At 42.0% G+C, this 21798-nt stretch overlaps 1 long non-coding RNA gene across 1 annotated transcript; it reads right to left on the bottom strand.

Moving 5' to 3' along the window:
- Window positions 1–1096: 1096 nt before the first annotated feature.
- On the bottom strand, window positions 1097–19099 carry LOC309865093. The gene is made up of 2 exons (XR_014311948.1): window positions 18968–19099; window positions 1097–1605 (listed from the first exon to the last, which is right to left on the bottom strand). It is a non-coding gene; the product is annotated as an uncharacterized lncRNA (long non-coding RNA).
- Between the last annotated feature and the right edge of the window lie 2699 nt (window positions 19100–21798).

The following is a 21798-nucleotide window of genomic DNA, read 5'->3' as shown; positions in this document are numbered from 1 at the left end:
TGCCATTTGCAATGGCATGGATAGAGCTAGAGAGTATAATGCTAAGAAAATAAGTCAATAAGAGAAAGACAAACACCATATGATTTTACTCATGTGTGAAATTCAAGAAACAAAACAAATGAACATGGGGTGGGGGGAGAGGCAAACCAAGAGAGACTCTTAACCATAGGAACAAACCGATGATTACCAGAGGGGAGGTGGGTAGGGGTTGGGTGAAATAGGTGATGGGAATTAAGAAGGGCATTTGGATGAGAATAAAGTGTTGTAGGTAAGTGTTGAATCACTCAGTTCTATACCTGAAACTAGTATTACACTGTATGTAAACCAAATGGAATTTAAATAAAAGCTTAAGAAAAAAAAGAACTGGAAGGTGACAAATGGGACATGGGAGAATAGGACAGGGGAGGCAGGGATGAGAATGCAGAAACAAAATGATTCAGATTTGTTTTGGTTTTTGTTTTGTTTTGTTTTGTTTTTGTTTGTTTTTTTTTTTTTTTTACTTTACCTGTGTTTTATTTCAAAATGCATTTTCTGTACATTATTTTTAACTTCTGCAGCAGTAAATCACTTTGGGCTTCACTTTTTTTTTTTTTTAAGATTGATTGACTGATTTGACAGAGAGAGAAAGAACAAAGCAGGGGGAGTGGCGAGGGAAAAGAAGGCTCCCCGCTGAGCAGGGAGCCTGATGCAGGACTTGACCCCAGAACCATGACTGGAGCCAAAGGCAGACGCTTAACTAACTGAGCCACCCAGGCATCCCAGGCTTGATTTATCATCTTACACAAATGAAAATAACAGAACAAAACTCACAATTTTTACCATTTAAAAAAAAAAAGGCAAATACTTCTCAGAACTTGGAGGGAGAGAATGAAGGGGAATCCACTCCTTTACACAAGAGCCCACTCTTCCAGCAGTTAAAACTTTCCTCTCCGGGGTGATACTTAACTCCTCTCACATCTGTCTCTAGCCCTGCTTCCTAGGGTCAAGCCCCTACGTGTCCTGCAGGCCAGCCTGCCTAAGCCAGTTTACACACCTCCTTCTCACTTCTTCCGCCTTGTCATTCTGTTAGCATGGGGTACCAGTCTGCAAAATGGTATTTTTTTTTTAATGATGCCTAAATTTTTTTAATTTTCACTTTGAAATAATTCAGACTTATAAAAATGTACAAAGTAGCACCAAAAATTACCTACCAAGCTTCATCAGCTGACCCCAAAGATAGTATCCCACGGATGTCTTTGTTGTGGAGGATACCAGGGTATATTTGGCTGCCATGTTTCTATGTCTCTTTTATTTGAGACAGCTCCCAAGCCTTCCCTTGCCCTTTGTGTCCTTGACACTTCTGAAGAACGCTAGCCAGTTGTTCTGTAGACTGTCCATGCTTCCTCAAGATGAATCCACATTGTACAATTTGGGCAGGAGTATGTCCTTACAGGAGAAGATGTTGTGCCAGTTCCTCCATTCTTCCCACCCAGACTTAGGTTATTTCTATCTGGGGTTGGGGAAGACGTTTTGCTCTTATGTTGGGGAACCAAGCAATCGATGGGAGACGTGTAGCAAGAAGGGATGCACTCAATTCTGCAAATGAGGAGTCAAGGTGCTGCAGACCTGTTCACGTGGAGATAAACACATGGGCAATTGGGACTTGCCTGTCGTTCAGAAGATATTGGAAGCAGTACTTCGGTCCTCGCCTGGAAATTTTGTACTTCGTTTTATCCCCCTCCTTGCACTCTCTTATTATTTCCCTAAAATCAGTCAGTTCATTAAGAACAAAGCTAGAGACTATGATTCTAACTCATTAAATCACTATATGCTATTACCCAGAAATAGTCTTTTCTCATGGCAAACATTTCCTTTGCAAGAAGAGAAATTAAGGATTCTTTTTAATGTAATTAATGTAGACTAATTCAGTCCAAAATAAAATAGCGTTTTGGTGCTGGCTAAACCTCCAGGCCCTGGATCAGACATTCCCTAAATGAACTGTTATTTTTATAAAATCCAACTCTTACTGATAAAAGATAATCTTATTTCAAAATATAGATGCATTTGATATGTGGAAATAATTATTGGCACCAAAAATGTTGGCAGCATTTCCTCTCACCAGCTGGTGGGAGAGACAAAAAAAAAAAAAACACAACAACCAAAAAAACCCACTTAAATGGATGATTTATGGGTAAAGTAAAACTGGAATTCTAATTGTTTAAAACAAAAAAATGTAACTTCGCTTTTCTAATTATGAAATATATCTTTATTATAAAAATCAGTATAAAATATGACAAAGTAAAAAAACTCTAACACTCTACCACTTAGAAATAAGTACTATCAGGTTTCTTCGTTATTTCCTTCCATGTGTTTTTAATGGATATACATAAATGCTTAAAGTTTATTTATATGTGTGTTTATATACATTTAAATATGCTTATATAGGGGTGCCTGGGTGGCTCAGTGGGTTAAAGTCTCTGCCTTCGGCTCAGGTCATGATCTTGGGGTCCTGGGATCAAGTCCCACATCCGGTTCTCTGCTCAGCGGGGAGCCTGCTTCTCCGTCCTCCTCTGCCTGCCTCTCTGCCTACTTGTGATCTGTCAAATAAATAAATAAATCTTTTTAAAAAATATGCTTATATATAAATATATATAAACACTCATATTGCATAAACTCTTTTCAGCCTATAATGCTTTAATAGTTACAATTTATTTGTACTCATTCTTTGTTTTGCGCCATTCACATATGGAAAAGGGAGACTGAATGGTTGAGCAGTGTTAAAGGGAGTGACTTATTTTTACTCTTTGTGACATCATTTTTTTTTTTTTAAGATTTACTTATTTGAGAGAATGCACGCATCTGTGGGAGAGGGCAGGAGAGGGAGGGAATCTCAAGTAGATTCCCCACTGAGTGTGGCGTCAGATGCAAGGTTTGACAGAGGGTTCAATCTCATGACCCTGAGACCTTGACCTAAGCTGAAATCACCAGTTGGACATTTAACCAACTGAGCCACCCTGGAGACCCTCTTTGTGACATCATTTTAGCTAGGCACACCAATACCATGTACATGTATTACGTGAGCAATGAAAAACAAAAACTATTTAAAATCAGAACACAGACTACATTTTTAACTTTTAACAATGCACACTTAAACTGTCTGATTAATAGTTTTTCGACCTGTACAGAACCCAGACACGTCGGCCAAAAGTCAAATTCTAAGGCTGCACTTGGCAATACTGCGGTCAAGTACAGCTGGTTTCTCTTATCTGAAACTCTGAACATGAAGGAAAATAAATTTCCCCACAGGCTTTTTTAATGGCCATTAGCTGAAATATTGTCCTAAACAGATTTTTACTTTTGGATTCAAGTCTCTTTATCTTCTGACTTTTGTTACTTCAGAGAAAAGTTGCCCATGCCCCTCTTATCTTTGAGAAATGAACTCCACTGTTCTTTATAGGCAGGGCCACTGATGGGGAGGGTGACACTATGATTTGTTATCCAAATAAGTACACTTCTACTGGGGGTGGGGGGCTAAAATTATTCAGGGATAACAAAGGTAAACCAGATCCATCCCATATGAAGTACCTTGAATAATCACTCTACTTAACAAGGCTTTTCAACTACTGTGATTTTTAGGGGACAGGTTTTTTAATTTCAGTATTTTTGAAACAACAACTAGATGCTGTAGGAAGCAGAAAAAAAAAATGTATGACCCATGATCTGGGCCCTCAAGAAGATTACCAGGAACTTGGGAAGACAGGACCAGTGACAATGAAGGACACAATATGGCAATTGTCAAGGCCAGTCACAACAACTAACACCAAATATTGCTCTCTTAGTGACCTACAAATGTCTCACATTATCTATTTTTCTGCCTAACATTCAAGTGAAATTAAATATTACTCACCTTAGGGTTGAAGCTGAAAAAAGTCATAGGATTCTCCCAAAGTCACAAACTAGTAAAAGACTGAGACTAAACCGAAAAATTCTAACATGACTCTAGGTTAATCCTCAGTATCTGCCACTTGTATATATGATATACTATATGGATAAGCACCAATTTGATTTTAGGGGATAGTCAGTATTAGCTCAGCATTTTATACTACATGTGTGTAAGAACAGAACGGACATATAGATTAAGAAGTGGAGACTAAGGAAGTCAAGGACATATGCCAAAGTCCGAAGAATAAGTCAGATGATAGAGGCCAGCAAGAAGGCAAGGGCCTGGCTGGCTCAGTCAAAAAAGCATCCAACTCTTTGGTCTTGGAGTCATGAGCTCAAGCCCCCCGTTAGGTTTAGAAATGACTATAAAAAATAAATAAACCATAAAATTAAAAGAAAGAAAAGAAGGCATAAGGAAAAAAAAAAAGAAGGCAAGGCATATAGTTATATGTCTCGATCCACAAATTACTAGGCCTTGCAAAAGAGAAGGGGCACTTCCAAGGGAGGCAACAATCTGACATGGTCAAACTGTCAATCATTCAGTATGAGTTGCAGTATCAGCATATAATAGGACTGTATCATAAAAGAAAAATCAGATACCAAGATCTGTATGTAGAGAGAAATGTGCTGCGACGATTAAATAAGAATCAACATTGAATGGACCAGAGTTAACAGCGATGCTGATAAAGGGAGAGCAAGCAAGCAAAACAAATATTTCATGAAGATTAAAGGGTTTGAAAGTGTTGGAAAAGACACCTCCAAACTTACATGCCTGAGAAAATGCTGGTAAGTAAAGAAATATGGAGGAGCACTGGGAAAGCCAGCTAGCTTATCACTCAGGTAAATAAAGTATATTAATTAAAAAAAAGAAGAAGAAGAGACCTCATTTTACCTTAATCACCTCTTTAAGGACCGTATTTCCAAATACAGTCACATCCCAAGGAAGTTGGGAGTTAGGATTTCAGCATTTAAATTTTGGAAGGACATAATTCAGCCCATCACAGGAAGAGATGGTGGAGGCAGGTATGGGAGTTTGTGGCTATTTTAATTTTACTCTTATGTAAATTGCAGTGAGATTAGATTTTTTTTTAAGATTTTTATTTATTTATTTGACAGAGAGAGATCACAAGTAAACAGAGAGGCAGGCAGAGAGAGACAGAGAGGAGGGAAGCAGGCTCCCTGCTGAGCAGAGAGCCCAATGTGGGGCTCGATCCCAGGACCCTGGGATCATGACCCTAGCCGGAAAGCAGAGGCTTTAACCCACTGAGCCATCCAGGTGCCCAAGATGAGATTATTGAAGTAGAACTACTTACGAAGCAGTTGGAGATACCCAACAGAATTTACATTCTAAAAGATATTAGATAAAGCTTTAAGACTACGTATTTAACATGTAATAGCAAGATATCATGCTGTACACTGTACCCTTTGTAAAAATGAAGAATATACAGTCCTACTCTCAAAAATGTACAATATAGTGAGAAATACACACACACACACACACACACCTGTCACTTGGTCCTCCCCTAAGATGGGACAAATAAGTACCAAGGGTGTCTTTTTTTTTTTTTTTTAAGATTTTATTTATTTATTTATTTGACAGAGAGAGAGATCACAAGCTGGCAGAGAGGCAGGCAGAGAGAGAAGAGGAAGCAGGCTCCCTGAGGAGCAGAGAGCCCGATGCGGGGCTCAATCCCAGGACCCTGAGATCATGACCTGAGCAGAAGGCAGTGGCTTAACCCACTGAGCCACCCAGGCACCCTCAAGGGTGTCTTTTAAAGGAAGTCACTTCTTGGGGCACCTGGGTGGCTCAGTGGGTTAAGCCTCTACCTTCGGCTCAGGTCATGATCTCAGGGTCCTGGGATCGAGTCCCAAATCGGCTCTCTGCTGGGTGGGGACCCTGCTTCTTCCTCTCTCTCTCTGCCTGCTTGTGATTTCTGTCAAATAAATAAATAAAATCTTTAAAAAAAAATGCTCACTGCCTTACTCCAGATCCCCTGATGTCTCTGTGGAGCATTGAGGGTGCCATCCAGACTTCTCAGCACAGCAGATGAGGGGCCTCCTGACGTCTGGGCTCTGCCCTCCTCTGCAGCCTCATCTCTTGCCTCCTTCCCTTCTGGTCATCTGGAACCACATACAGGCCCCCAGCTTATCTCATCCATGTAGGATGTCCTCAGTGTGGAGAGCCCTTTCCCAAATCCTCCCCTGATTCAGGGCTACTCCCCTAGCATTCAGCTCAGGACTTCCCTGCCATTCAGTCAACCCATACAGCCAGAGTACCATACTTTGCCTGCTTTTAGCATTTATCTTCCATTCATCTGTCTCACTCCCTTGTCTGTGAGCTCTGTGAGGACAAGAACTCTTGTCATTTTCCACCTTGATCCTAGCACAGTGCTGGCACAGAGTAGGGCCTCAGACCTTACTTACTTCCATTCAGTACATTCATTAAATGCCCTCCTGCCCAGAGCAACCCACCTTCTGCTAAGCCCCTATATGCAAAGAGAAACTCGCCTCAATCTAGTCATACAGTTCTCCAAAAAGGGGGTGGCTTGGGGTGCCTGCGTGGCTCAGTGGATTAAGCCTCTGGCTTCAGCTCAGGTCATGATCTCAGGGTCCTGGGATGGAGCCTGGCATCAGGCTCTTTGCTCAGCAGGGGGGTCTGCTTCCTCACCCCCGGCCCCTGCTGTCTCGCTGCCTGCCTCTCTGCCTACTTGTAATCTCTGTCAAAAAATAAAATCTTTTAAAAAATAAAATAAAATATTTTTTAAAGAGGGGTGCGGGGGGTGCATCCTGCCTGGTGTGGTCTGACCCAGCAGTCCTGAATTCCTGAAAATTCTCCCCAGGGCACTGCAGTTACTGACCCACAAAAGTTCAAAACGGTGAGAGCAACTTCTCTAGTAGTACCTTAAGCTATTTTCCCGACAGCTTATAAGCAATCTATCCATGTGGGAATTGAAAAAGGGCGAAGCAGGGATTTCCCACTCCTCCCACACTGAGGGAATGCAGTTTCCAGAAGTTTAAAAAGAGAGGGACCAGTCAAGTAAGCAGTAAAATTTTCCAAATATAATGTGTGGCTTCCACCCTACAAAACCTTTACAGGCTCAAGTTCCTCTTGAGACAGGACTTAGAAACATGATTTTATTTTATTCTATTTATTTAAAAGATTTTATGTATTTATTTGACATGAAGAAAGAAACAGCAAGAGAGGGAACACAGCAGGGGAAGTGGGAGAGGGGGAAGCAGCTCCCTGATGAGCAGAGAGCCCAATGCAGGCCTTGATTCCAGGACCCTGGGATCATGACATGAGCTCTGAAGGCAGATACTTAACAACTGAGCCACCCAGGCGCCCCTAGAGACATGATTTTAAAGCCAAACCTCTAGTACCATGCCCTCAGTGAGCTGGGCTTAGGTTTCACAGACCATAATGTCACCCCTTTGAGCAGCTGAACAAACACTCTAAGCAGTCACAAGCAAGTGCCTTTAATGGATGCTCAGGCCATGCTCCTAGGATCTGGCCCAGGCCCCGCACATACCAGGCAAGCAGTAAGCACAAAACTAATCACTCAATGAATACATACTGTCTTTGCTTGTGTTCTTATTTGCTTCATTGTATTAATGCCATTATCACTTGGGGAGGGGCCAAATATTCCACAGAGTTCCAGAACAATGCTGAGGAAAGAGGTCTCCTCGTGTGTATCGCGGTTCCTAACTAGGCCCCCTCTCCACCCGCTGCACACCCTCTCCCACCTCCTTCATGGGTCCCTTCCCAGCTGAAGCCACTCCCTCACCCACAGCTCCTCTTTTCCCTACAGTCCCCTTCAACCCTTGGAAAACTCGGAGAGGAAAATAAGAACACAGGCACGTTTCATCCATCTATAGTATTATGTCTCTCAGAATGTCAGATATTTATATGTTATTGTCAACAAGATATTTTGGAGACATAGCTCTTGTCCAAACAATATGGTTACAAATTAGAGTATAAAGAATTTATTAAATATCTTTTTTTCCATTTTATTTCTTTTCAGTGTTCCAATATTTTTGATACAATAGCTTATTATTCAAAATAAGACAGTATTGAGGCAATGGAATGAATTTCTAATAATGACACACGGTGTTAGGAGAGCAGACAACAGGGTAAGGGGACAGGTTTGGAGAACAGACTCTTCCCAGTGCCCTAGAACACAGAGCTCCACCTGTCCACAGGCAGAATCTTTCATTCACGCGGGTAACCCACACTGACTCTGAATTCCGTCATGGTCCCAAGACCATCAACTCCATGGCCAAGAAGAAGCCAACTCCCAACACTCCCCACCACTTCTGTTCCCAAGGTCATTTGTGCGTTCCTCCAACACACTGAGCTGCAAATGTCTCAGTGCATATGTGGCTCTCCCCAAGCTCCTTGAAGGCAAAGATTCACTCCATAGCCCCAGCATCCTACAGAGGGTACCATCTGGGAAGTGTTCAGTGCATATCTGTAGGATGAATAAACCCCTCTCCTTCCCTGGGTGCCTTGCTGGGAAGTTCCACACTAACGGGCTGGACACAGAAAGACTGCTTGCGAGAGACCTGGACTCCATGAAGGCAGAATTTTGGCTGTTTTGTCCACTGCTGTGCCCTTGAACAGTGCGGAGCACATACACTAAACAAATATATTTTGATAAATGAATGAATTAATCTGCTCCATTTGAAAGGGTGCTTTCCTGTCCTATTTCACCTGATGTCATTAGCAGTCACACAATCCAACCTCAGAATTACCATCTCAGAGGCACCTGGGTGGCTCAGTGAATTGGGCCTCTGCCTTTGGCTCAGGTCATGGTCTGAGGGTCCTGGGATCGAGCCCCACACTGGGCTCTCTGCTCAGCAGGGACGCTGTTTCCCCCTCTTTCTCTGCCTGCCTCTCTGCCTACTTGTGATCTCTTTTTCTGTATTTCTTTTTGTACTAAGTCTCTGTGGAGGGGACTTTTTTTTTTTTTTTTAGGTTTTATTTATTTAAGTAATCTCTACAGCCAATGTAGGACTGGAACTCACAACCCCAAGATCAAGAGTCACGTGCTCTTCCAAGGGAGCCAGCCAGGGCGGTGACCAGTTGCCTACAATCCTGTATCTCCTGCAACTCCCTAGCCTGTCCGTTCCCATTCCTGCTCCTTAGTTGTCTTCTTCCCCTCTACCTCTTCCTCTCCTGTTCTCCCTCTTGGTTCTCCTCTTCCTCCTCATCTTCCCCACCTTCTCCCATTCTTCTTTTAATCATTTGAGACAAGCAAAAAAAGTATATTGTGATGATGTCTCCACCATCATTCAGCTCACAAACCATGATATTATAGTTATAATTAAGGTCCCTGTATATGTGTCCCCAACCCATGCTCTTCCCTTAAAGTAACTACTGTCCTTCACTCTTATATGTCTATATGTGTGTGTATGTATATACATATATACAGTATTGTTTGACAGTATTTTTTAACTTTTTATTCATTTTATCATACTCAAGTATACCACCAGTGAGACTTGCTTGTTTTCATTTGGAAACATGGAGCTCTAGAGTTCCTTATCACGGCTGTGTTACAGAGTATTCCATTGTATAAACGTATCACAGTTGATTCATTCATTCTGTGATGAATTGATGTGTGGATGGTTTTCAGTGTTTGCTGTTATGACAACTGCTGCTATGGGCATTTATGTTCCCTTTTAGGCAAGAGTGAAGGGGGATTCCATTTGGTCCTTGGGTATAAAGTCCAGGGTGCTTTTTCATGAGGACCCCAGCAGAGCTAGCCACCTCACATCCAGGGCCTAAGTAGCTCAGGAGCAGGAACTATATTGGGTTGGCAGTGAGAGCAAAGAAAACACATTAAAGTTACCATCTTTCCAGAACCTCAGCCCTCCGTCCAAAATCTGACTTTGTAATAGCACCGCACTGTCCTGATAGAAGATGTTCCTCTAGCTGCCTGGCAGTCCAAGAGCAGGACTGGAGAAAGCAATATAAGGATTGATCCAGGACCATATTAAATGTTACAACAGAAAAGTAAAACAGATATATTTTTAAATTGTGCCTGGAGGGTGGGGCACCTGGTAGGCTCAATCGGTAAAGCACGAGATCCTTTTTTTTTTTTTTAAGAATTTATTTATCTATTTGACAGGCAGAAATCACAAGTAGGCAGAGAGAGAGGAGGAAGCAGGCTCCCCGCTGAGCAGAGAGCCCAATGCGGAGTTCAATCCCAGGACCCTGGGATCATGACCTGAGCCAAAGGCAGAGGCTTTAACCCACTGAGCCACCCAGGCGCCCCAAGCATGAGATTCTTAATCTTGGGGTTGGGAGTTCCAGTCCCACACTGGGTACAGAGATTACTTTAAAAAAAAATAAGAAGATAGATAGATAGATAGATAGATACAGATAGACAGATGATAGATAATTCGTGCCTGAGGGAATCTGAAACCATCAGCAGTAATGGCATGTCCTTTTTACTCTAGCCTTGCTTCCTTGCCTCAGCAATTGGCATTTCATTCTGCTTACCTTTTTCCCCCTCTTTCCCCCAAATCATTGCTTTTACAGAGTTACCAACCCACATCTTATCCATTTTGGAGATGATATTGAAAGACTGTACAAATGAGATTCTTCACAATGTTGGTGGCCAAAAGACATGATAATATAAATTAAGATCTTCATAAATGCCCCAGAACCCAGTGTATTACAATTATTCTTAAAGCTCAATAGAAAAAAATAGTGAATGAAATTCGCTTTCTTACCAACAATGTTAACCTTGACTCTGAGGTAGCATTTCTTTCACCCTTTATGCACAGACATTTTGATATCACATTATATTTTTTAAAAGCCATGTTATCTCAATGTATGAAAACTTCATGTCCTGAGGCTCAAATCGTAGATATGTTCTGCCTTTTGGTTCTAACATTTAATATCCTTATATCCTACTAAATAGAGGTCACGGAATTTCATACAGTAATGTGAGCACCACCTAGTGGGCACTCTGGCTACATTCCTGATTTGAAGGAAAGGGAAACCCTAATAGTTTCCCCAGACCAAAGAGGAACAGGAGCCAGCAAGTGCCCCCACCCACTGAAGTGGCAATTTACATAATTCATACAACCTTTCACCCGCCCCCAACACTTCAAAAATGTTCATAGGGCTATTCTAAATCTCACTGAAATTGCAAAGCCAGAAACAAGAGCTGTTATTCTCTTAAAGCCCAAACAACACTGCAGAGCCGAAAACCATTTTGCTCCTGCTTCCTTATGTTCAACTCCTATAGCTCCATAGCCCCTCTTCACACAACACCTAATTCTGTGTGTCTCTCAGATCTCTTCTATGATACAGTTCAACATAATCTCCCTTTCTGCATTTTTCAGTAGCTGGGCTTCCTATTTGTTTCCATTTCTAGCCTTTTTTTTTTTTTTTTTTAATTTATTTGAAAGACAGAGACCACAAGCAGGCAGAGAGGCAGGCAGAGAGGAGGGAGGAAGCAGGATCCCTGCTGAGCACAGAGCCCAACGTGGGCTCAATCCCAGGACCCTGGGATCATGACCTGAGCCGAAGGCGGAGGCCCAACCCACTGAGCCACCCAGGCGCACCCATTTCTAGCCTTTAATTCACAACCTTCTCATGCTCAATTTTTTTAATCACCTCTGGTTGCCTAAGCTATTATTGATTCAAACAGCATATTCCAATCTAATTAAAGAGAGTAGCTAATAATCAATGCTTTAAACAATTAGCAAGCCATTTTTATTAGTATATCAAAGGTAATTCAAAAACATTCAGTGCCCATTAAAATAAATAAGAAATTAAATTCTTAATGTAAGAAATAATTTTTTTTCCTCAGAATTTTATTTATTTGTTAGAGAACACGCAGAGAGAGCAGCAGGCAGAGGGAGAGGGAAAAGAAGGTAAGAAGCCCGACGTGGGGCTTGAAGCCAGGACCCTGGGATCATGTTCCAAGCTGAAGGCAGAGGCTTAACCGACTGAGCCACCCAGGCATCCTTATAAGAAATAATTCTTAAATTATATGAAGTATGGATGGCTTAGCATATGTCAAAAGTTCAGAAATAACAGAAGTAAAATCAGTAAATCATTAAAGTAATAATTAGTAAAAGTTCACAGTGCATACACCAAAAAGAGTTTGTAAATCAGGAACATGGAATGAGGCTCATTGTTAAATAGCGCTATCAAGTAGCTCATACAGTGAGAAAGCAGTGACTGTTTATTCTTCACAGTGACTGGTTATAATATTAGAATTTCCCTTTTTTCTTTTTTTTTTTTTTTTTTTCCTTTAGAGAGAGAGAGAACACAAGTGGGCAGAGGCAGAAGGAAAAGAGAAAGAATGAAGCGCTCACTTCAGAGCCCAACCTGGAGCTTGATCTCACAATCCTGAGGTCATGACTTGAGCTGAAATCAAGAATAGGACACTAAACCAACTAAGCCACCCAGGTGCCCCAGTTAACCACTATCTTGAATTTTGAAATTATAGGAGGGATTCTTATATCATGGTGAAAAAGCAGTGACTGTCAAGATTTCTGCCATTAATGAGTCTATAATGGTGTGAAAGAAACATGTCAGATATGTTAAAATAAAAAAACAGAGACCAGCATTGAATATTCCATGAGCAGACAAAACCAGCGTAGTCATATTAACAAAGCTTAACTTAGTGTATTTTTTTTTCTTTTTTTTTTTTTTTTAATTTACTTGACAGAGATCACAAGTAGGCAGAGAGGCAGGCAGAGAGAAAGGAAGGAAAGCAGGCTCCCTGCTGAGCAGAGAGCCCGATGCAGGGCTCAATCCCAGAACCCTGGGATCATGACCTGAGCTGAAAGCAGAGGCTTAACCCACTGAGCCACCCAGGCACCCCAACTTAGTGTATTTTTTTTTAAGATTTTATTTATTTATTTGACAGAGAGAAATTACAAGTACACTGAGAGGCAGGCAGAGAGAGAGAGAAGGAAGCAGGCTCCCTGCTGAGCAGAGAGCCTGATGCGGGACTCGATCCCAGGACCCTGAGATCATGACCTGAGCCGAAGGCAGCGGCTTAACCCACTGAGCCACCCAGGCGCCCCATCTTAGTGTATTTTTCAAGACTAATTTGACCTGAGTCATTTCTTGTTTATACCATTGGAAAGCACAAGCAAAACTTAAACCTGTTTCCCAAGGTCGATATGTGCTGCCATTTAAGAAAATTCTAATATTGGAGGGTACCTTGGTGCCTCAGCTGATTAAGCATCTGCCTTTGGATTAAGTCATCATTCCAGAGTCCTGGAATCAAGACCCGGCTTAGCAGGGAGTCTGCTTCTCTGCCCTTCCCCTGGCTCTGGTTCTTGCGCGCGCGCGCTCTCTCTCTCTCTCTCAACTAAATAAATAAAATATTTTTAAAAAGAAAGATAGGAAGTTAGGAAGAAAGGAAGGGAGGGAGAGAGAAAAAGAGAGGGAGGGAGGGAGGAAAGAAAGCAAACCACCTGGGTGGCTCATTTGGGGGATTGGGGAAAAAACTAAAGATCCCAATCCACATGATTATCATGAGAATTAAATGAGATAATGCACTGACCTTCACAAGCAGTCCATAATACTTTTCAGACAGCTTGGATACAAACTTTCATTTGCCTCTCTGTAGTTTCCTCCCACTGACTCTGCTTTTACCTCAATTTCTGCCTTTCGGTTTCCAGGTATACAAAGACCCAAAGCCTCTAACTTCTGACCTCACACCTTCTGACCCACTACTTAACTAAATTTTCATTTCTCCAGCTGAAGTCTCTGTATTTCTGCCAAGCAAGGTTTATAGCAATGCTTCCCAAACTTTTTTCATGTGGTTAAAACGCACAGAAAGTGAAGGGTGCCTGGGAGGCTCAGATGGTTAAGCGTCTGTCTTTGGCTCTGGTCATGACCCCAGGGTCCTGGGATCAAGTCCCAGATTGGGCTCCCTGCTAAGCAGGGAGCCTGCTTCTCCCTCTCCCTCTGCTGCTGTCCTTGCTTATGCTCTCTCCATTCTGTTAAATAAGTAAATAAAATCTTTTAAAATAAATTGATGGGGGGCGCCTGGGTGGCTCAGTGGTTAAGCCGCTGCCTTTGGCTCAGGTCATGATCTCAGGGTCCTGGGATCGAGCCCCGCATCGGGCTCTCTGCTCAGCAGGGAGCCTGCTTCCTCCTCTCTCTCTGCCTGACTCTCTGCCTACTTGTGATCTCTGTCTGTCAAATAAATAAATAAAATCTTTTAAAAAAATAAAAATAAAAATAAAAAAATAAAATAAATTGATGGTAAGTGATAAGATATGTACAGTTTTGAGCTAAATGGAGGACCTTGCTTAAAGCCAACATGTTCTGAAATCTCTCAGAGGGTTGAGTGGGATTGAGCCCCGTCCCCCACTTACAGTGACCTGCTTATCAAGTCACCCTTAATGACACTCCTTCTTGCCAGTCTTACTTTCCCACTCCTTGATCATGCTTGCTGGGGTCACATCCCAAAGAAACTACTTGCACCCAAATTCTTATCACATTGTAGTAGATAATATTTTTTAAATTGGCAAAATAGTAATAAAAATATCCAAGCAAAGTGAGCCTTTGTGTATCAAGCTCTGCTCCAAAGCAACTATCAACAAATAATGTAAAACCATGTCTTGATTAATTCATGAGGGTAGTTGCTTAAATTCTGTAATTCACTTTGCATCTGGAAGCACTGTATTTTTTTGCAGATTTGTATCAGACACTTGTCTTTCATGGCTAAGGAGCTATGCCACAAAACCTTTAATGACTTCCAAAGCCACGTCTTTACCAGTAAATATCAGTAAAAGTGAAAAATATCTAGATTTACTGAGTATTTAATATATGTTAGTATTTTGTACCATTCCACTAATCAATGCAACAGCTTTATGTTGTTTTCGCCTTCCACAAATGCAAAAATTGAGGCTTACAGAGATTGGTTCCAAACTGGCACCCATCAAAACTTCGGGAGAAATTTTTGAACTAGCAATGAAGAGAAATTGTGGCAGAATAAACTATTTTTATCCTATAAGGTATTATTTCAATAAAGTCAACATATAGCCTCAACTAAAGTGAAAGATCGGGGCAAGTAACCAAATAATTCAATGGAATTCATGAAGAACATTTTTTCTTTCAAAGATTTTACTTTTAAGTAATCTACACCCACTGTTGGACTCAAATTTACAACCTCAAGACTGAGAGTCACATATTCTACCAACTGAATTAGCCAGGCACCCCTCTGAGGAACGTTTCTGGGATGAATCATCTACGTAGTTGAATCAAATCTGTGCTCTATGTTATATGCTTCAATAACTTCAGACTTTTCTACACAAATGGTCACTGTGGTCAGTCCCCATAATTATGCAACCGTGGCTGCAAAAATTATCACGGTGATTACTAGATTAGACAGAACTAAAAGTTCTGATTTTTAGGGCTGACATTACTGGCATTTAAGTGAAATGAGTTTATCCTTGACTTTGTAAGGTCTTCTGGGTTTGTTTTCTACAGATGGAATTTGCACCAAAAGCTAAATACATCGAAATAGTCCTGAGCATATGGCGAAGTTTTTGTGTTGAGATGTTCATCTGCCCACATGAAACCACTGTTGTCTTCCAAGAAAACTCTGGTTCCTGGGTTTATTTATACTGACCACATTAAGCTATTTGATATTTAAAGTAAAATGGAAATTCTGATCCATTCTACTCAAAAAATCTGCAAACTGCAGATTTTGTTTTGTGGTGTCTCATTTATTTAAGCTCCTTATAACAGTCCTGAGGATGAAAATTAGTTAGGTTTCTGGCCATTCCTTTTTTTTTTTTTTTTTAATACTCCTTTTCTTATAATTTAAAAATCAAAATATGTGACTTAATTCTACTTTCGTAAGAGTGGACAAGAAGCCCATTTCCTGTTCATGATGAGCTGACCATATTCTGACAGGACACTAAGGAAGAACTGGATGACATACTGACAGGAGAAAGGCAACTGGAAAAAAAAAAGTGTACTCGTATTAGGAAAATGAGTCAGTGTCTAGGAACCAACTGCATTCAGCAGAAAAAAATTGCTCCAAATGAGCAAACTGAAAATGCTTCAAGAGAAGCTGCATAATGAATATATCTGGAGCTGTCAGGCACAAAATGCTTCATAAAGAATTCTGTTTAACTGCAATGATATCAATTTCTGGAACATCTCTAGAATAGATAGATTTTCAAAAGGTAGAATACATATGGGGCACCTGGATACCTCAGTCATCAAGGGTCCTACACTTGTTTTTGTTTTTAAGATGAGTGTATTTTAAAAAAAAAAAAAACAAAGATTTTATTTGAGAGAGAGAGAACACAAGCAGAGGGAGCAGCCCCAGGAGAGGGAGAAGCAGACTCCCTGCATAGCAGGGGAGCTTGATCCCAGGACCCTGAGGTCATGACAAGAGCTGAAGACAGATGCTTTACTGACTAAGCTACCCAAGCACCCCCCGACTCTTGGTTTCAGCTCAGGTCATGATCTCAGGGTCATGAGGTCAGGGTCATGAGCCCCATGTAGGGCTCCCTGATAACCAGAGTCTGCTGGAGATTCTTTCCCTCCTCCTCCTCCTCCAGCTCTGCTCCACCACACTCCCCCCTGCTCAGGCTCTCTAAAATGAATAAATTAAATCTTAAAAAAAAAAAAAACCTAGAATACATAAATCAAATCACTAATGCATTCAGGACTTTTCTTTGGAACAGCAAAGTCTGCATGCCTAAATGTGTTCTAGTAAGGGGTCGAATGTCTACCCCAAACCAAAGTCACACACAAAAAATTTCTTGGGAGGAATAAAATTACAACAGGACATGCCAATACAGCAAACAAGCAACAGATGCATCAGAGAGAATTTATATTAAAGAATCTGAAAAAGATCACCAAAAAAATCAAGATTTCTCTTCCTTTTTAGCTTAATTAAAGTCATATTATCCCTTTCCTCCCCAGTAAAAGATGAAGAAAGAAAAGGTTAACACCCAAAACTTCTTGACATTGAAAATGCTACAAAATGGCCTGAACATTTATTTGCCCAGATGGCTTAGTAAAGAGGCCAACTCGGGTCTTTACCAGAGATTAAGTTGCTTCTCATGGTCACCAGGTCAAATGCAGAGCCAAGACCATTAAGATTGTAACTGACATTATTCACAGTGGCATTTGAGAGCATTTATAGCATTGTACAGCTTAAAACTGCCTTTTTTTTTTAAAGATTTTATTTATTTATTTGACAGAGATCAGAAGCAGGCAGAGAGGCAGGCAGAGAGAGAGAGGAGGAAGCAGACTCCCTGCTGAGCAGAGAGCCCGATGTGGGGCTCCATCCCAGGACCCTGAGATCCTAACCTGAGCTAAAGGCAGAGGCTTTAGCCCACTGAGCCACCCACGTGCCCCTTACAACTGCTTTTGTATACATTAATCACGTTATCCTCACAACAATCCTATCAAGCAGGTGATGCGTATTACTTACTTTCCCATTTTATAAAACAGACCAGAGTCCCAGTCTCCAGATAGCCCAGCTTTCTGTCTTCCACTTATTAGTCTCAATCCTTAAATTCTGCTTCCTTGAAAGATTTCGAGTGTTTTAACAAGCTCAGATCACCCCTCGCCATGTTAGTATCAAAAACACTGCCTCTGTTCACTGATTTACTCAAAGACAAGAAGATGGGGCTGGCTCTGTCATTATATTCTGTGAAATAATCAGCGGAGTATGTAAGATGATGAGTGCTCTAGAACCCAAGAAAAAGAAAATCAATGTAATAAATCAGGGGACCAAAAGAAAGGCCCATCACTCCCCTGATGACAACCAGTTACCAGGCCAGAAAATTAGCAAGTGAAACCCATGGTTTGGGCATCATCACAAATGTACTAAAGAGGGCTCTGGGCACCACATCGCCCTGCACAGCAGGAAACATTAAAATACTTCCATAGCAACTGTAACTAAGGACATCAGCAGGATGCTGAACATGCAAAAGAAGGAAAAAAAAGACAGACAGACACATACACAGGACAAACAAGATTGTATCCCTGGTAGAGTGAAGCCCACTATTCACTCTCCGAAAACATAAATATTTCACCTCTCAGCCAGGCTGAAACCATCCTCTTGATCCATATTCTCTCAAGAAAAGATATCAGCCAAAGGGCCAAAAACACAAGAAACTCAAAACTGCACATACTGAGCAGGCAGCGGCTTGCTCAGGTCTAATGGACTGGTCGTGAGTCAGGAAAGAAACTCAAGCATTTAGGAACTACCAAACCTATTATGGCCAGGCAGGTACTGGCAGGAACACAAAAGTGAATCAGACATACATTCTTGGGGGACCTGAGTGGCTCAGTCGGCTAAGCGTCTACCTTCAGCTCAGGTCTTGATCCCAGGGGTCCTGGGATCAAGCCCCACAAGAGGCTCCCTGATCAGCAGGGAGTCTGCTTCTCCCTCTCCTGGGGCTGCACTCCCTGCTTATGTGCTCTCTCTCTCCATCAAATAAGTAAAATCGGGAGGGTGGGGGGGAGAAGAAAAGAAAAGAAAAAGAAATACATTCTGTCCTTGGAGTGTTCAATGTTGTGAGGGAAGATAAAAGAAAAATTGCGAAAAATTGCAATACAGGCTCAGGTCATGAACCCAGGATCCTGGGATCAAGTCCCAAATCAGGCTCCCTGCCCCATCTGCTTCTCTCTCTCCCTCTGCCTCCCACTCCTCCTGTTTTTGTTCTCTCTCTCACACTCTCTCAAATAAATAAAATCTTTACTTAAAAAAAGTATTACACAATCAACTAGAATGTAAGACATAAAAAAATGAAAATTGGTATTAGAGTTCAGATTATTGGAGGATGTTGTGGATTGAATTGTGTCCCCCCCAAAATTGGTATGTTGAAATCCTAACCCCCAGGACTTCAGAATGTGATCTTTTTTGGAACTAGGGTCTTTGCAAATATCATCAAGTTAAAATGAGGTCATCAGGGTGGGGCCTAATGCAGGGCTGATGTCCTTCATTCAGAGAGAAAAGAGCTTGTAAAAACAAGGCAAACCAGGAAGGTGGGAGCAGACAGCAGTGACGCAGCCACAGGCCAAGATACATACATGGAGGTTTGCCGAGAGCCACCAGAAGCTTCGCAGGGGCAAGGAGTCATTTTTTCCAGGAGCCAACAGAAACGGGATGGCTCTGCTGACAACTGGATTTCAGAACAGTGAGGGAGAAATTTCTGTTGTTATAAACCTCTCTGGTTTTTGCTACTTGGTAACCACAGCCCTAGGAAAGAATGCAGAGGGAGAGAGGACTTCATACTCAACAGATTACAGCAGGCTTCTTGCAAGCAATGCATCTAAATGCGACCTTGAAGAACCTATAGTATAGGATTGGTAGGAAATGGGGTTTCCTATTTATATAATAATAGCGTCGACCCTTTATTAAGACTTCATTCTGCACCAGTTTTATACTGGGAATGATTTCTGCATAACTCGTGTGGCCACTGGCTCATCAAGGACCCACACACACACCTCCCCCTCCCTAATCAACTCCCACTGTTCCATCCCACAATGGCTGCTGTGTACAGAAGCTTCAGTTTAGTAAATGGAAAAGGAAGGAGGGCTTGGGGTTTGGCGAGAGATGTGGAAGGGCGGGAGAGAAAGAAGGAAGAGATGGCAAAGCATCTACTCCCCTTCTAGCCTGGCCATGATCTCCCTCCAGAAGAGACGGCAGAAACAAGTTCCAGAACCTCTCTGAGCTGTTTTGTTCTTATGTGAAACTAGGTGAGAAACTAGTCAAAGAAACTCTGAGAGGCTCTGTATGTTTGGGACTGAGACAGCTCAGAGGCATTCTCCCGTCCTCTCCACAGGGAGGCCTCCCAGGGACTAGACCCTTTGGGAGCTCTGAGGGTCAACAACTCCGGCATGGACAGTGTTCTGATGATGGACAGTGGCCCTGGGAAAACGTCAGCTTTGGCAAAGCCTCAGCAATAGCCTTGCAAGCAAATGCTGGACGTGTGGGAGCAGAAGCCCGTGGCAATTGCAAAAGAGAGATAGGTTAGCGTGGGAATTTCTTTGAGAACTTCTGGAAATAACTGAAGATACTCTGCATGGAATTTCTTCCAGTCAAATAGGATGGGGATCCACACCACAAAAATTGGAATATAAAAATAAAATGTGAGATAAATATCCAGTAGTGCAATTGCTGGGTCGTAGGGTAGCTCTCTTTTCAACTTTCTGAGAAAACTCCCCAGTTTATCCCAAAGATATAAATGTAGTGATCCAAAGGGGAACCTGCACCCCAATGTTTATAGTAATATCCACAATAGCCAAACTATGGAGAGAGTCCAGATGTCCATGGACAGATGAATGAAGATGTAGTGTGTGTTCACACACACACACACACACACACACACACAGGAATATTACTCATCCATCAAAAAGAATGAAATCTTACCATCTGCAATGACGTGGATGGAACTAGAGGGAATTAGGCTAAGTGAAATAAGTTAGTCAGAGAGAGACAATTATCATATGATCTCACTCATATGTGGAACTTAAGAAACAAAACAGAGGATCAAAGCAGAAGAGAGGAAAAAATAAAAGACAAAATCAGAGAGGGGAAAAAAACCTTATTTATTTATTTATTTATTTATTTATTTATATTTCAGAGAAAGTGAATGAGAGACTGAGAACACAAGTGGGGGGAAGGGCAGAGGCAGAAGCGGACTCCTCACTGAGCAGGGAGCCCGATGTGGGATTCAATCCCAAGCCCTTAGGATCATGATCTGAGCCAAAGGCAGATGCTTAACCAACTGAGTCACCCAGGTAACCTCATAAGAGACTTTTTTTTTTTTTTTAAGATTTTTATTTATTTATTTGCTAGACAGAGAGAGAGCACAAGTAGGCAGAGAGAGAGGGGGAAGCAGGCTCCCCACTGAGCAGAGAGCCCGATGTGGGGCTCAATTCCAGTACCCTGGGATCATGACCTGAGCTGAAGGCAGAGGCTTAAACCACTGAGCCACCCAGGCACCCCCCCCCCATAAGAGACTCAATCACAGGAAACAAACTGAGAGCTGCCAGAGGGGAGAGGAGTAGGGGGATGGGGTAACTGGGTGATGGACATTGGGAAGGGCATGTGATGTAACGAGCACTGGGTATTACAGAAGACTGATAAATCACTGAACTCTACCTCTGAAACCAATAATACACTATATGTTAATTAACTGAATTTAAATGTTTAAAAATGTTAAAAAGAAAAGAATGTGAGAACTTGTTCGGTGACAGTAGGCTTATGAGGCCTGGAATATACCAGTCAGGCACAGATTTTTTTTTTTTTTAATATTTTACTTATTTATTTGACAGTGAGAGATCACAAGTAGGCAGAGGGGTGAGCAGAGAGAGAGGAAGGGAAGCAGGCTACCTGCTGAGCAGAAAGTCAGGCACAGATTTTATTTAATCCAAGTGACAGCCATCTTTATCCCCACCTTGCAGGCAAGAAAACTGAGGCTCAGTTAAATAACTTTCCCAGTCAGTAACCCAGTCAGTATACAACTGAGTCAAAAATAAAACCACGTCTGTCAATAGGCCAGGCTTTTCCCACTAGGGCCACACTGCTGATCTAAACAGAGGGGGAAAGCAAACCACTTGGAAGGAGTTGGAAAATGAATACGGTAGGTCAGGGTATCAGCCAGGATCTTGGCAGGAAGCAGAACATAATTGTTCAAATGAAGAGACGTTCATAAAGATACAACTGAGCTAGCTATGGGCAGAGCAAAGAGATAACAGGAGATAATAAGACACCCAGAAGCCACTGCACCCCCAATGAGTCCTAGTGAGTCTGGAAGCCATGCAGAAGAGGCCCACCAGCGGGATCTCCAACAGGGAGAGAGAGTGGCAAGGGTAGAGGGAGGAGGGCGGGGGCTTGTCAGAGAACAATCTGACCT

Source organism: Mustela nivalis (assembly GCF_964662115.1).
Source record: "Mustela nivalis genome assembly, chromosome: 5".
Classification (NCBI taxonomy): domain Eukaryota; kingdom Metazoa; phylum Chordata; class Mammalia; order Carnivora; family Mustelidae; genus Mustela; species Mustela nivalis.
The sequence above is the reverse complement of the archived record's forward strand: the minus strand, read 5'-3'. Positions and strand labels throughout refer to the sequence as shown.